This window comes from Corapipo altera, unplaced genomic scaffold, assembly GCF_003945725.1.
Source record: "Corapipo altera isolate COAL_440 unplaced genomic scaffold, ASM394572v1 46, whole genome shotgun sequence".
Taxonomy (NCBI): Eukaryota; Metazoa; Chordata; class Aves; order Passeriformes; family Pipridae; genus Corapipo; species Corapipo altera.
Window position 1 is genome coordinate 952,208 of NW_020884883.1, and position 15,019 is coordinate 967,226.

General features: G+C 37.4%; 1 protein-coding gene across 4 annotated transcripts in view; it reads left to right on the top strand.

Annotated features, from left to right (window-relative positions):
* Nucleotides 1-15,019, top strand: part of CSMD1 (CUB and Sushi multiple domains 1) — a 1,093,278-nt gene that overhangs the window by 199,675 nt on the left and 878,584 nt on the right. The window lies entirely within an intron of this gene.

Sequence of the window (15,019 nt, forward strand, 5' to 3'; positions counted from 1 at the left end):
CCTCATCCTTGTGTCCCTTTTTACTTGTATTTAGTTTCATTAATATGAACAGAAAAAATGGCCAAGTTGTTTCTTTTTTGATTTTTCCTGGTCTTTCAGAAGTTTTGCTTTTTGCTGACACTTTTTTTCCTCAGCTGTTGAAATTGATACACTGCTCATACTATCAAAATAAATATACTTTGCCAGAATTGGAGTGATCTTAATGCCTAACTGTAGTATATAGTACTAGTAATAAAATGTAATAAATAATTTCTTTTTAAAGTCAATTACAAAGTATTCCTACAAATAAAAAGAGAAGATTTTGAATAATTTTCCTCATGAAAAGCCTATAGAACTCTTTTGCATTTGAAAACCATTTTATAAATATAATTTTTGCTTTCGACATAGTCCTGAAAATATGAGTGTACATATATGTATATACACACTATATTTATAAAATGCATACATTTTTAGCAAGTGTACTACTGCTTCTACTTAAAATATTAAGAAGTTAGGTTGCTCAGAATAATGGCTACAGCTGTGGTATGCCTTCACAGAGCTGAAACCAAGCTGCTGCTTCTTTTAAAGATTGTAGACTAGAAAAAAACCAGTACTTTAAAATGCAATTAATACAGACTTTCAGCTTCTCCATCAAGGGACAACTCCCTGCTCAGTTTGTTAGACTCTCTGTCGGGCTATATAAGAGCGAATAACATTCTTCTTCTTCTTTCTCAATATGAAAGAATATCAATTTATAGGTACATTTTTCTAGAGGTTCTAGAGTTCTCATAAATATTTTGTCTGTTTACTTACATGAAGGAGATTTTGCTTTAAATTAAACCTATTACTACTCTTTCCCAGTAAATAGAGATTTGTAAGGATTTCCTTTTCAGTTTTAATGTACTTAGCAACCATTTTTGTCTCAGTAATTTAGGAAAATAATACCTAATCTTTTGGTGTTAATTCCTTTTGATAGAATGTTTATAATTTCTGGTAAGAAAATGGACTCTTGACAATTTTCATCAGTGTTCGTATATTAGATCCCATTAATTCATTATATAAATTTCACAGATCCCAGAGAAGAGCCAAAATTTTTTTCAACAGTAATGGGTCAAGTCCATACCCAAATTGAGCATATGAAGTTTTTCAGAGCAGGCAATGAAATGACTTGTCTTTTCTAAGTTTGATGTACAGTTAAATGTATTGCTGAGTTGGAAGGGTGAGCTGGGATTTAGCATCTCCTCAGGTAGCCATAGAAGAGTCTGATCTCATTTGTTAGATAGACAATGGAGAATGACATTTATATGTGATTCATATCTTCATGAAGTTTATATCTAAGATAAAATTGAATGAATCACACTTCTAAAATTCTCATCTCTCTCTAAAATTGGAGCCTTGATGACTAGTTTAGATTACATGACTAACCTTGGGTGGTTACAGTTAAGTGAGAGTAGTTCCATCCCCAGTGGTTTGCAGATTAAATGATACATGACAAAGAGAAAACCTTACTCAGGGGAGAGTTTGAATTTTATGAAATAAAACAGGGATGTTAAGTTTAAAATGAGACGTTTTGTATTTTCCAGTGTTGCATATTTGCATATGATCTATTTTCATTAGAAAGCAAAACAAAAGGAAATCAAAAGCAAAAACTTGACATATTTTAGTCACTAAGGCATGGATGATAAGACTTAGATTTTATCCTGGATCTCAGATCTTCTGAATTCTGTCCTTCATAGTCATTAGCTAAAACTCAGAAATTGTTCAGGAGGTAGACTTGAATCCAGGTCTGCCAACCAGGTGATGAAAGAGGAGCCCTGCAGAGAAGGATGTAGGATACTGGTAGGTGCAAAACTGGACATGAGCTGACAATGTGCACTTGCAGCCCAGAAGGTCAACCATATCCTGTGCTGCAAATAAATCATGACTAGCAGGTCGAGGGAGATGATACTACTCTTCTACTCTGCTCTTATGGCACCCCACCTAGGGTGCTGCATCCAGCACTGGGGTCCTCAGCACACAACATGGACCTGTTAGAGCAGGTCCAGAGGAGGGCCATGCAAATTTTCACAGGGCTGGAACATCTCTCCCATGAAGACAGGCTGAGAGAGTTGGCATTGTTCGGCCTGGAGACAACTTATTGTGGTCTTAAGCCCCCTTGAAGGGGACTTATTAGAAGAAGAACTAGATAAAGAAATAGATATTATATTTGCATATTCAAGAGAAAGAGTAAATTTTAATATTGGTCGAAGAGCTGGAAGAAAATAGCCTTAAAACGTCATGCCGCTCTTGTAAGATATGGTGCTATTTAACCAATTTATGAGTACCAATGGCAAGTGCAAGACAAAAATGTCATTGCTGCATTTATCCTTTATGAATACTTCATGAACTCAAATCAAAATGTTTGTACATATGGAATTTCATTGGACATGTTTTTGTTTGCAACTGGTTTTAGTGCTAAAGAGGACCAAAAAACACATGCATGCTAGGAGAAAAATTCACCAGTCAGGTTAGTAAGAACATAGCACTGTTACTCTGAAGAGGAAATCAGGACCTTCTCACTTGAAACATTAAAAAACAAACTGAAAAAACTCAGCACACTGTACTTTTAAAGTTTTCTTTATTTTCAATCTGAAACTAAACATTTTTTTACAAATGACACAGATCATCAGATCTTACATATAAGATATACCTGCAGGAATGTATCATCATCACCTGCCTGCTTATTTTAGAAACACTGATTCAGCTAGATTTGTTAATTACACCCATCTACTCTTGTTTGCTGTTCTGCACAAATATTTTTATCTTTGTAAGAGGCAAGCTTCTGTCTCTGCATTAGTTTCACTGTTCTGACCACACATCTCGTATACAGCTTAAGGAAAAGCTGTCTGCTAAGAATCAAAACCAGTTTGTTCAAGTACTTTGTCGTTCATTTCAGTCTGACTGATTAAAGAGCTGATCTGTAATACCAAAAGCTTACTTCTTTTATGCAAAAAATGCGTGTTTTCTCTCTATTATTCATATAACACTTTGCCTTTGTGGAGAAAGACTTTCAGAAAGTTGTGTTTTACTAAACTTTTTTTGTGACCTTCTGGAACTTACTGATAGTCCAGCTAATCTAGTAAATGTGAATGCCAAAATCCTAAAAGAAATGTCCAAGATCATTCTACAACTCATGGTGTTTTAAATGTATCAAGGTGGCATATTTGAAAGAGTCAGTACAAATTAGGCGTGCTGTTGCAAACTATTAGATGCTGTTTCTGTGAAAATTAAGATCAGACTGTTGTATTTTTAGAAACTATTGTTTCTTACTGAACAGAAAGGGTCTCTTCATCATAAGTTATTGCTTCGTATAGTGCCATGGTGGCAGTCTAATCCATGTTTAGTCTTTCATTTGCTTCCTACTGGAACAAGCAATAATAAAAATATTTTATGCAAATATTAGGTCTACCAAAACCTAATATCTTCTTTTGTTTTGGACTTACAAGCAGAAGGAGACTTTTGAGTAATGAAAACACAGGAAGGAAAAACAGGACAGAAGAACACTTTTTCTTACCCCTGTGATGCTGTGGACCTCTCCCACAGTCTCTTTTGCAGGCTAGAAAATCAGTCTATTTAGTCTCCCTGTGCAGAAGCTATTTCATACTTTCAGTCATCCTTACAGTTCTTATCTACGCCTTTTCTGGTAAGGTTGAGGGTTTGAACTTGCACACAGAGTGCAGATTAGAGTTTATGCAGTTTAATGACAATTCTGTTTGTTTCCTCTAACAATTTTTAAACATTCTCTTCGCTTTTTGACTCTCATGCTTTTATGAGCACATTACTACAACACTACAGCTACTTCACAATTGCTCTCCTTAGTTCTAATAAATAGCTTGAAACCCATTTCTATGTGTGCAAAATTGAGCTGTGATTGGGCATGGTATTACTACACCTGTTCCAACTGTACCTGTTCCAACATGGAATTTCCCATTATCACAAAGTCTCCCTACAACTCTTCACATAGCAAAAGCAAGTGAAATGGCAGCTGAAATTCAGTATCTGTCATGTCCATCATGCAATTAAACAGCCATATAGCCTGGAAAAAAGATTTAACAAATGCAGTAAACAGTCAGATCTCTTCCTTGCACTTTCTTTGATTAATAATTATGTATACAGTGGTTTGCCTCAGAAGCATAGAAATAATTAAGAAAATCAGATTCAAGGGTAAATAATAAAATGCTGTTACTACCAAATAAATATTTGAAAACTGAAGAAAGGAAGGTAGGAAGGAACAAATCATTTTATGTGTTGGAAATTCAACTAGTGTTGCAGTTGATCTGATGTGATGTAGCTTGTGAAGACATGCCAGCTTGTATGAACTGAATATCTGCAAAATGTGACACAAAGGCAGTTGGCTTAAAGAGGTCAATGCTGAGATAAATCAAAGATATTTAATAATAAATCTGTTTGTTGAAGATATTTTCTTTTAGTAATAATACCAAAAGGAGATTTGAGAAGTGTTTTGGGGGGTTATTTCGTGTTCTCCAAGTGCTGTGATTGTAATGTGGCTGTACTTTTATATGTTATCTTTGATGTTGTTTTTGCTGGCTCTAGTTGTTTTAATAGCCTACAGAATCAAAACTTTATAAATGTAAACATGAAAGAATACCTGTTATGTAAAATTACAAGAATCACAAACAATATTGCTTAATTTTGTAATGGTTTCATTTATAATAAATGTGGTCTTTTATGACCAGATTGTGTTTATAAAGTGTACAATGCTGTGAATCTTAAATTTATTTTCAAAGTACACTAATACTTCAGATTTTTCTATGACATTGTAAGAACATTGTTTGTATGGTCTGGATGACTGCAGCTCACAACCATACTTTGACTTATACAGCTTCAAGTCTAGGTTATAACGACACAAAGAAGATGTTATAGTTGCAGGATTACAGCTGACACAGCGTTTGTCTGTCTGTTCAGCAAGCCACTGTGAACAATTTAATTTTAAAGTTTCTGCCACAGGAGCTGTATGTTCAGTGTTTTTCACATATTTCCTCCCTGAATAAGGAAAGTTGTACATAGAAAGGTAAAATGGGATTCAAGTATGCTAAGGGGATGATGGAAATGAGCACTTCCAGAATTTCAGAGTAAATCATTCAACTGCAGTTTAATAACTAGTACAATGTACATTTAATTAATAATTTATGGTTACTTGTATAAAAATTACGAAGTTGACAAGGCTGTTTATGATTAGGGACAAGAATCTTCTTAAACTAGTTAGAGCTGGTTTTATCATAACTGCTAATTGACTAATCACCTCAGCTAACATAAACATGTTGTTTTCAGATCACTGCTGTTTTCTCTGTCTTTTTATGTTTTGTAACACAAATGTGCCTGTCAGATGAGATGTAAGACAGCATGACATAATGCAGTCTGATGTAACATGAGTGAAAGCTAACATTTTAAGATTCTTATCCTGCTCTTGTTGAAGGCCATGTGCAATCTCCTGAAGGCATGTCCACTTCTGTTGAGCCATGCCAATAGTTTCCCACTGGGATTTTTGTCTCCTAGAAGCAAGGCAGATATGTAAGTAATCTGAGCCTGTATGTACAAAGCTGGTCCTTCTGTCACTGAGGTCTGTGGAGTCCTTGTCGTTGCCTTCAGTGGGAGTATGATCACAGTCCTAAACACTTCAATAGTCAGATACAGTGTTACTGTTCAGAAAAGCTAGAGTCTCAGAATCAACCCCTTCCACCACTCATCAACCCTCAACCTCAGATATTTTAGTTGAAGTTAGATCTCTTGATTATCAAAAACATCAAAGCCAGTACTTTTAGTCCTAGAGAAAGAACCCACAATATTGTATTTTTATACTTATAAAGGAAGAGCCATAAAGATATCTCCTGTGAATGGTAAATTAAAAATGTTCTAGAAAAACCCATATCCATGTGATTTTGTGGAATGATATTCATGTGACTAAGAATATCAGAACAGCTCACAGGTCCGAGGGCAATTCTGCACCACAGACACAGCACAGACACAGCCCTGACATGGCTGATCAGCCTACATTTCACCCACCCTGGCACAACCAGCTTTAGCAGTGCCAACATGAATATCATCTACTTGCTGTGCTGCTTCTGGCTCTCCATTTCCTGTCAGTCACATGGTTTCCTGAGGATGAGTCAGTGATGCAGACAGCTTTTTTCTGTACAGGATTTCACATACAACGAAAATAATAAGGTATTGCTTGTAATATTCCTGCAGAAGGTAGATGTCTTCTGTGTATTTCAAATATGGCTTAATCAAGGATTAAAAGTCATTTTGAGCAATTAAGTTCAGGACTAGTCTCTGAGATAGTGCTTGTGTGCTGTTATGTACAGGCAGTATGTGAGGGCACAGACTGGATGAAAAGGCCCGAAGTAAGTTCGGTTTCTTCAATTTCATGTTCTTTACCTCGCATAAATAATTGAATATTTGGGGGATTTTTTCAAATCCATGTTTCAAAACAGCATCCACCATAATTTTATATGAAACATTTTTTAGTATATATTTTGAGTGTTGTATTCTTAGGAGAAATCATTTATGCAATATCATAAACATCCTCTTTCTTTACAGTTCCAGTTTGTACTATTGTCCAAATCTCTTGATTTATTTGATTTGGATTAATTGTCTAAACTTTTATTTCTGTAACGTATCTGAATCCTGTGCATGGGCTGAAGGTGTTTGATTAGTAAACACATAAACTATTATTACACTATTTATAAAGTATTATTTTCATCAGTGGTACCTCATGGCTCATGCTGATTGCATTTTTCTTACAGTTCACAACATTACAAAAACTAAATAATTGCTTGAGATATACACAATGGAACACATAAAAATTATAAATAATTGCTTGAGATTTATGCAATGGAAAACATGACACTGGGAGAAATAAAACCACGATCTTATGATAATGCAGAAAAATATCTTAATCTTTATTCAGTTGTTCCACCATGAGCTGGGGGCACCAAATAAGACTGGCAACATTTTTGCACCATTTTGAATTTGTGTAGATAAGGCCAAAGGATTCAGAACAATGCTGAATCAGACCTATAGCTACTCACGCAATTGTGTATGTTATTATTGATGCTGCAAGATCACAGAGTCATAGAATATGCTGAGTTGGAAGGGACTCACAAGTTTGGACTCCAACTCAGACTTCCAATCTGAGTTGGAAGGGACTCACATTTGGACTCATTGAGTCCAAATCCTGGCCCTGCACAGGATCATCCCCAAGAATCACACCATGTGCCTATTGTCCAAACTCTTCTTGAGCTCTGTCAGGCTTGGTGCTGCAACCACTTCCCTGGGGAGCCTGTTCTAGTGCCCAACCACCCTCTGGGTAAAGAACCTTTTTTCCCATATCCAACCTAAACCTCCCCTGGCACAACTTCAGGCCATTCCCTCAGATCCTATCACTGGTCACCACAGAGAAGAGATCAGTGCCTACCCCTCCTCTTCCCCTCACGAGGAAGTTACAGACTGCAGTGACGTCTCCCCTCAGTCTCCCCCAGCCTGAACAGACTAAGTGACCTCAGTCACTCCTCATATAGCTTCCCTTCCAGGCCCTTCACCATCTTCATTGTCCTCCTTTGGTTGCTCTCTAATAACTTAATATCTTTCTTACGAGGTGAGGCTACCCCAGAGCAGAGCAGAGCAGAGCAGGACAATCCCCTTCCTCGACCAGTTGGAGATGCTTTACCTGATGCCCCCCAGGACATGGTTGGCCCTCCTGGCTGCCAGAGCACTGCTGACTCATATTCAATTTGCCATCGACCAGGACCCCCAGGTCCTCTTCCTGGCACTGCTTTCCAGCATCACATTCCCCAGTCTGTACATACGTCCGTTGTTGCCCCATCCCTGGTGCAGAATCCAGCACTTTCCGTGGTTGAACTTCATATGGTTGGTGATTGCCCAGTCCTCTAATTTGTCAAGGTCTCTCTGCAGGGCCTCCCTGCCCTTGAGGGAATCACCAGCTCCTCTGAATTTTTTATCATCTGCAAACTTGCTTAGTATCCCTTCCAGTCCTGTATCCAAATCATTTATGAAGATGTTGAAGAGCACAGGGCCCAAGAACCCCACTGTGGAACCCCACTAATGACAGGTTGCCAGTCTGATGTTACCCCATTCACTATTTCCCTCTGTGCTTGACCCATGAGCCAACTGCTCACCAATTCCATGATGCATTTATCCAACTGTGTACTGGACATTTTGACTGGAAGGATCCTATGGGAGACAGTATCGAAAGCTTCACTGAAATCCAAAAAGATGACATCAACTGGCTTCCCTTGATGACCTAGGTGGGTTACCTTGTCATAAAAGGAAATCAGGCTTTATAAGCAGGACTTTCCTCTCATGAAGGCGTGCTGGCTGTGACCAATGACAGCATTGTCTTTCATTCTGAATATTGTTGTAAATAAATGTCAGCTACTGACATCAGGACTCAGGCACAGCAACTGCATCACCCTCCATTCCATCCTGTTGCCCCATTAAAATCAGAAATTACTTTAGCACTGTGCAAACATATCAGTAAGATACAAAACATAAGGTACTAAATTTCCTGTGGTTAAGATTATTAGAACACATCATTGCAGTTCCATTCATGAATGTCTCATGCAGCTGTATTTTGATTTTATAATCTTGTGGGACTGTGTGTCTGTTGCATCATTCCTACTCTGATATTGCTAGTGAGTATCATAGACTGTATACGTTTTGTGTGTGTAAATTTATTAACATCAAAAGCCCAATGAAATTTGTGTTAATGCATGCATGTGTTGTCCCTCTACCTATGTTTGCTAATGCTGAAATACTGTTTGCTATGTTACGTCGTTAATTTTTCATTCTTCTTTCTTATACATGCATTATATAGGACAGTAGTGCCAATATTCTGATTCTGATATAAAATTCACATCCATTATGTGTATGGATGTCTGTCCAGAAGAATGTTTTACTCTTTCTTGCAATAGATCCATAAAGTATATTTTTTAATGTTATAGCTAAAATTCTTCCTGCAAAATGCACTTTTAGCAACAAAGTTGATGGTTTTAACACTAAACCTAATGTAATGTCATCTGATCTTTCAAAATTAAATTTTAAAAATTACTCTTCTGTCTTTGCAAATGAAACTTCTCTAATGACTATTGAAAAATTTATTGCCGCTCATTTTTTTCTCAAGTTATGGGTTAGCAACTTAATTTGGAAGATAGTATTTATCCTTCTCAGTTGATATCAGTTGACTCTGCACTCTGTTTTAAATACAAAGAAAGGACGAATTAAAGTAACAGAGATGAAAAAATTTGAAACCTTTTCTGAACTAGTTCTGTGGTCACACAAAGTAAAAAAACCTGTTAGATAACGAAAGTGATGCGCAAAGTAATAACTGTCAGGGAAGAAAAGTAGTTAACGCAGATGATGTTCAGGGAGCAGTTACAATGAAAAAAGTGGATTTTTCGCAGTCTTCAGGACTGGTCTTTTTGACAATATGTTCTTTAGTAGTAGTTTAAAAACAAACTGTTTGAACTGCGGTACACTTCTCAGCCTCATCATGTAGACATTCTGGTGACAAAAATGATAATAAAAAACCCTGCGGTAAGATCCTGACATGTGAGCAAGGCTGTCAGTGAAGTAGTCTGGGAGAGTGGCATCAATGAAAGGCATCAATATAAAATGAAAGTGCAAGTGACAATGCTGAAGTGATGAGATTTGGCACAGACAGTTATCTTGTATGTTGCAGGATTCTGACAGAACAGAAGTAAGGAAGTCCTCAGAGTAGTTGGCCTACAGTTGAGTTGCTCCTATTCCAGTGAAGCTAAGGAGATAATTTGGATTATTGTTTCAGTATTTCACAAACAATGGAATCAGCACTTTCCTTTTATTTACCTGGGCTATACAATACTCTCTCATTCTACCAGCTGTTGCTAAGCAACTGTAACAGTAACAGTGATGTTTACCTAAAGCCTAAATTTATTTTATTTTATCTTAGAAAAGTAGAAAAATAAAATCCAACCTGTCCTTGGTGATCACCATCTGCAGAATGATTTTGCATCTATGAAGAACAGTCTTGTTTAAAAGGGTAGTAATTCTGCCTTTAGCTCAGCATTTTAAAATATAGGATCTTACTTTTTTATAAAAGAACTTTTTCAACACCACCTTCTACATATTTCAAATCAGCTATACAATTGCATTGCTTTCCTCTCTTTAATGCCTTTACTTTCCTTCATTTTGATGAGTCTTAAGAACAGTTGGAGTAAATTCAAAGGAAGAAGGAAGAAAATGTGAAGATCTTTGCTTTACTGGGATAAAATAATTGTTTTTGAAGGAAAAGGGCTAAACCAACTTCATATAATCTAGTTACTTTTAATTAAGAACTTACTGCTTTATCAAAAGGAAGCACTGTCAAGCTGTACCCTCGAAAGAGTGATTATGGTCTTTCTATTTTTTTGTGCCTCTACTAACTAGTGGCATCTGAATTGATAGTCTTATAGACTGGATTTTTTTAAAGTATTAAAAGATTTTTTTTAAAAAAAAAAAGTATTTCCTGCAGAGAGACATATTTTCCAGCATTTTATTTCCCCATTAACTTGTGTGAATACTGATTTATTGGTCTTTTTGGACAATCCAGTATTGAATAGAGAACATGAAATATCTTTTTCTCAATTTGTAGTGGCAGTGTAATTCAGCTGATGTATAATATGCTTTTCAACATTGAGAACTTCATTAAAATAAAAACTTTCATATACCAGCAATTAAGATGTTTTGCTCTGGTACACAGTAAAGCTGGTATTATGGCAGAATTTGTTTCAGAATTTCTTGCTGAATAGTCATATTAATCTTTAACCTTAAGAATAATTTATTTTCATTTGGGTGCTGGATAAAGGCTTAAATACACATAGGAAATGGTGCGCAGAGCTATTGCCTGACTCTTAGAGTACTAATCTGAGACTTTAAAACCACTAGCTTTTCTTTTTCATCGGCCCAATCAATGAATTTATATCCTGTGGCTAGAAGATCTGAATTTAAAAAGTTTTGATGAAATTCCAGTCACCTTGTGAATGTCTGCATCAGAATTTAAGGTTATTACATGCATTCAAGCTTCACATGTGAGATGGACCCCAGGAAGGCCTAGACTGGTGTCAGCCAGAAATTGCAAGGCTTGACGGAATCTGTATTTAGAAGTTCATCTAGATTTTGCAATTTAGCTGCTGGTTTTTGTCTATTTTTACCTTCAGTGCCAAGCTATAGAATATTTAATGATTCAGAGTCAATTCATAGTGTTTGGAAGGGTCGAATCCAGCAGCCAACAAAGGTGAGGCTACCCCACCTCTTTCCCACATGCAGGCAGTGATAAGGCTGAGCAGCTTTTCCCAGTAGGTGCAGGCACACAGAGCACAAGAATACACCACATGCACATGTATACAGCCAGATCCATGGATTAAGAGAGTCAGACATGCTCACAATTCGCATGAACTCGGGCAGTACCAGTGGCTTCATTTGGTTTCTCCTCTCTGGCCCAGGGGAGTTGTGTTCTTCCCACCCACTCACCCACCCAGAAAGCTGACCACAGTTTCCCTGGGCTGCAGTAGTAACCCCACGCAGGGTCTCAGCCTTGGAGAAACCCTCCTGTCTCCCTCTCCACATCCCCTGCTCACCACCTCATCTGTTCACAGATGTTTGCCAGCACTCACACACCTGCACTGGCTCCCAGCACTGCACTGCTGGCAGACAGACTCTGGCCCTGGTCCCACTTGGGGCTGACGAAGGGTGTCACTCACTGGGGTCTCCCTGGTCACTGGCCCCCAGGCATTAATTATTTCAGATCAAATAACTTTCAACAATTTCTCATTAATTCTCTTGAACTATTTTTTACCTGGGTCTTACAGAAACATAATGAGTAAATGTACACCATTCTCATTTCACATTACTCTGGAACTGGTTTTGGTATGTTTAAATATCTGAAATACTGAAGCTCTCTGGCACCAGTTCTCCCTGACACCTGAAGGTGATGGTGGGCACAGCAAGCAGACTCCAGTGCAGGGTTGGCATCCACTTTGTGAGATCTCTGTGCTGTCACTGCTGGCCAGGGTGTGCTTCAGGTGTGCCAGTAAAGATGGTGGATTGCAGTTGGGAATAAATTTTCAGTGATACCTAAATTAAAAGAATCTCACTATTTTCTGGTTTGATTAATTCTTTGGAAAGTGCTTCATAATGGTGGTGTGAGGTTTACTTACAAAGTGATTTTTAAAGGATAATTAAAGTAGCTACATGCTGTTTAATACAGTCCTCAGAGAATAGTGCCTTTACCTCCCTGACTGTTTGACATTTCCCTCTTGATTGAAGTTACTTTAGGAAATAACAATTTTATTGGGTAGTAAGACAGACAGAGGATGACTTCTGGATATATTAATGAGAAAGAAGGGATGAAGGCCTGGTGCAGAACATGGTCAGCTGATGGCAGGGGCTGTGGGGGCCTGCAGCCTCGGAGGGGGTAGGAAGTGCTGGAGATTAAGTGGAACTCAACAGAGGTGAAAACACAAAGGGAGCATATGAAAACACAAGAGAAAGGAGAAAGGTGTGATTGAAACATGATGTGCAAACCACCTATTCATGTCTTACTGCTCTGTACTGCTCCACTCTCTCAATTTAAATCTGTAGTTACCTATTGTAGTTCAAGAGGAAATCTTTTTTATTCTGTGTATGTATATAACACATCTTCATGCTATCATTCATATTGATGAAACTGTTGCTGTCATGTGCCTTACCAATCAAAGCCATTTAAGTTGTGGCTAACTCTGCAGTAACAAAGTTCCTGCAATTGTGTATGTACCTGAGTAGGAGGAGTCATAATTGCAGGCATGAGGTGCTCCAGGGATGTGAGGGGTGTGTGTCTGAATTTGCTCTGCAGGAGGGAGGATTTAAAAATCTGTGAAGGCTCTAGCCAAGTATTGAGTCAATGACTGCACGTCTTGTGAAAAATGGCAATATTTATTTTGTCATTTGACACAAGGGCCAGAGCTAAAGTGAATTTGAAGGGTAGACCTTTTTGGGGTCGTCAGCCTATATTCAGCTCAGCAGAACTACTTAATTTCTGCTGATATTCTTTTAATATTTTCCTCTTGATATGTTCAGTTTCTTTACTTTGTTGATGCTTTCTTCTACTAAGACACCCATAAGAAACAAAATATTCTTAATCTCATTGTTGTCATCTTACTGGTCTGTGGTGTCTCTGCAGGCAGAAACTGCATTTTCTTGAGGGATATTGGTCAACTCCTACCTAATTTGCTCCCACCTGTCACCCATAAGTCTCCTCATTCCTGCTCTCCAAGCATGTCCTCGAAATTAATCTCTCTTAAGTGATTTGATGATAAATATAGTCTTTGGCAGAGGTGTAATATTTGGCAGTTCTGAAGGCTTTAGACTTACATATATTGAAAAAATAGGTATTATACAGATAGCAGCTGACCCTTTTATCCTACATTCTGCTCTGTTAACAAGCTTATGTCTTAACCAGGCAGGGGCAGACCTAGAAGGATGTGTGTTGTAAAGTCTCTTTGAGTATTACTTACTTCAGAAGCAAAATCCTCATTGCAGTTGTCAGTATGCATCAACAAGATTGCTGGGAGTTAACAGTATATTAAATTTCTTCTAGGATTTTTATTGGGTTTTTTACTGAATACTAAGTAAATAAGTATATATTTATATATATGAATATAAAATTAAGAGCAAACTTAAATAGCATTTCACAGTAATCATTTTTCTTTATGATTCTCCTTTGCCTCATGTTTCTTGGGTACAAATTGAATAGTGTATGAATAGTTTTGGAACTAGAGGAATATATACACAGAAGAGCAAAAGCAAACTGGAGAAAGAAAGGTCTCTGGGTGGTAAGAAACGCTTAAGTTAAAGAGCGGTAGTATGTTGTCTACCTTATTTGCCATTCATGTTCGTTTATTTTCCAAAATAATAGTGCACAATAATCTGTACCTACCATAAGGAGTACAAAATGCCTTTAGTGATAAAACTGGGAGCAATCAGTGGCAGTGGCAAAGACTTCTGCAAGCAGTTAGCAAGTGTCTCTGTAAAGAAATCGCTGGCCATGGCCATGTGGGGGTTTGGAGGGTTCACTTACTACCCCAGCAATATTTATTTTTACCTTAAGCCAGCTGTTGGGTTCCCTAATAGATTGGGGAGATAATTTGTTTGTCTCCCTGGAAGTCAGAAATGTAGTTAACATATTGCATTTACATATGCAGTTACATATGGTGTACTATATTCCTTATTATCTAGAATTACAAATTTCTGCTCCTGAAAGGTGGTTCTGTCTTTGACAGATTTTAGATGAATTGCTAATTTGCACTTGATATCTCTCCTCTTTCAAAACAACTCTTTCACACCCGAGTGGTAGGAGGGCTGCTGTGCAGCGTTGCTTGCAGCAGGTACTTGACTTATATAAACCAGTTTCTGGATCCTGGAAACATGAAGTAGCTGGTTAGAGTAACAGAGTGGTGGGCTGTCACTATATTTCTTTTCTGTTTTCAGGGCAGTAGTTCTGTAGTCATTAAATTATTTTAAATTGCTTGTGACACTTGTATGACATTTCCCCTGTGGTTGAAGGAAGAGGAATACAATGCAAAGCATCTGCAAGAATGCTGATAAGTTATAGTGAACAGTTCATAGCTGAAAAATTCATGCTAAGTTCATGGTGTAATAGATTCCTTCTTTACAAATGTTTAATGATAACAATGTCTTATTAAAGCAATGTGAATCAAATGGTAGATATACTAGAGAAGATTTTTACTTTAAAGGCCTCCTGAATCCCCAAAGCTTTTTTATCTCTTCATTAGAGTTTTTGTTATATTTGAAATTTAGTAAAAAAATTATTCCCTATTAGTTCCTCAGTTTTAGCAGCAAATCCCTTCTATTAAATCTATTCTATTAAGATTTAGAAACCTCCTACAAGAATTTGACAGCACTTCTCCGAAGGAGTCAGTCTCAGAGACCCACTGCTGGGAAGTTA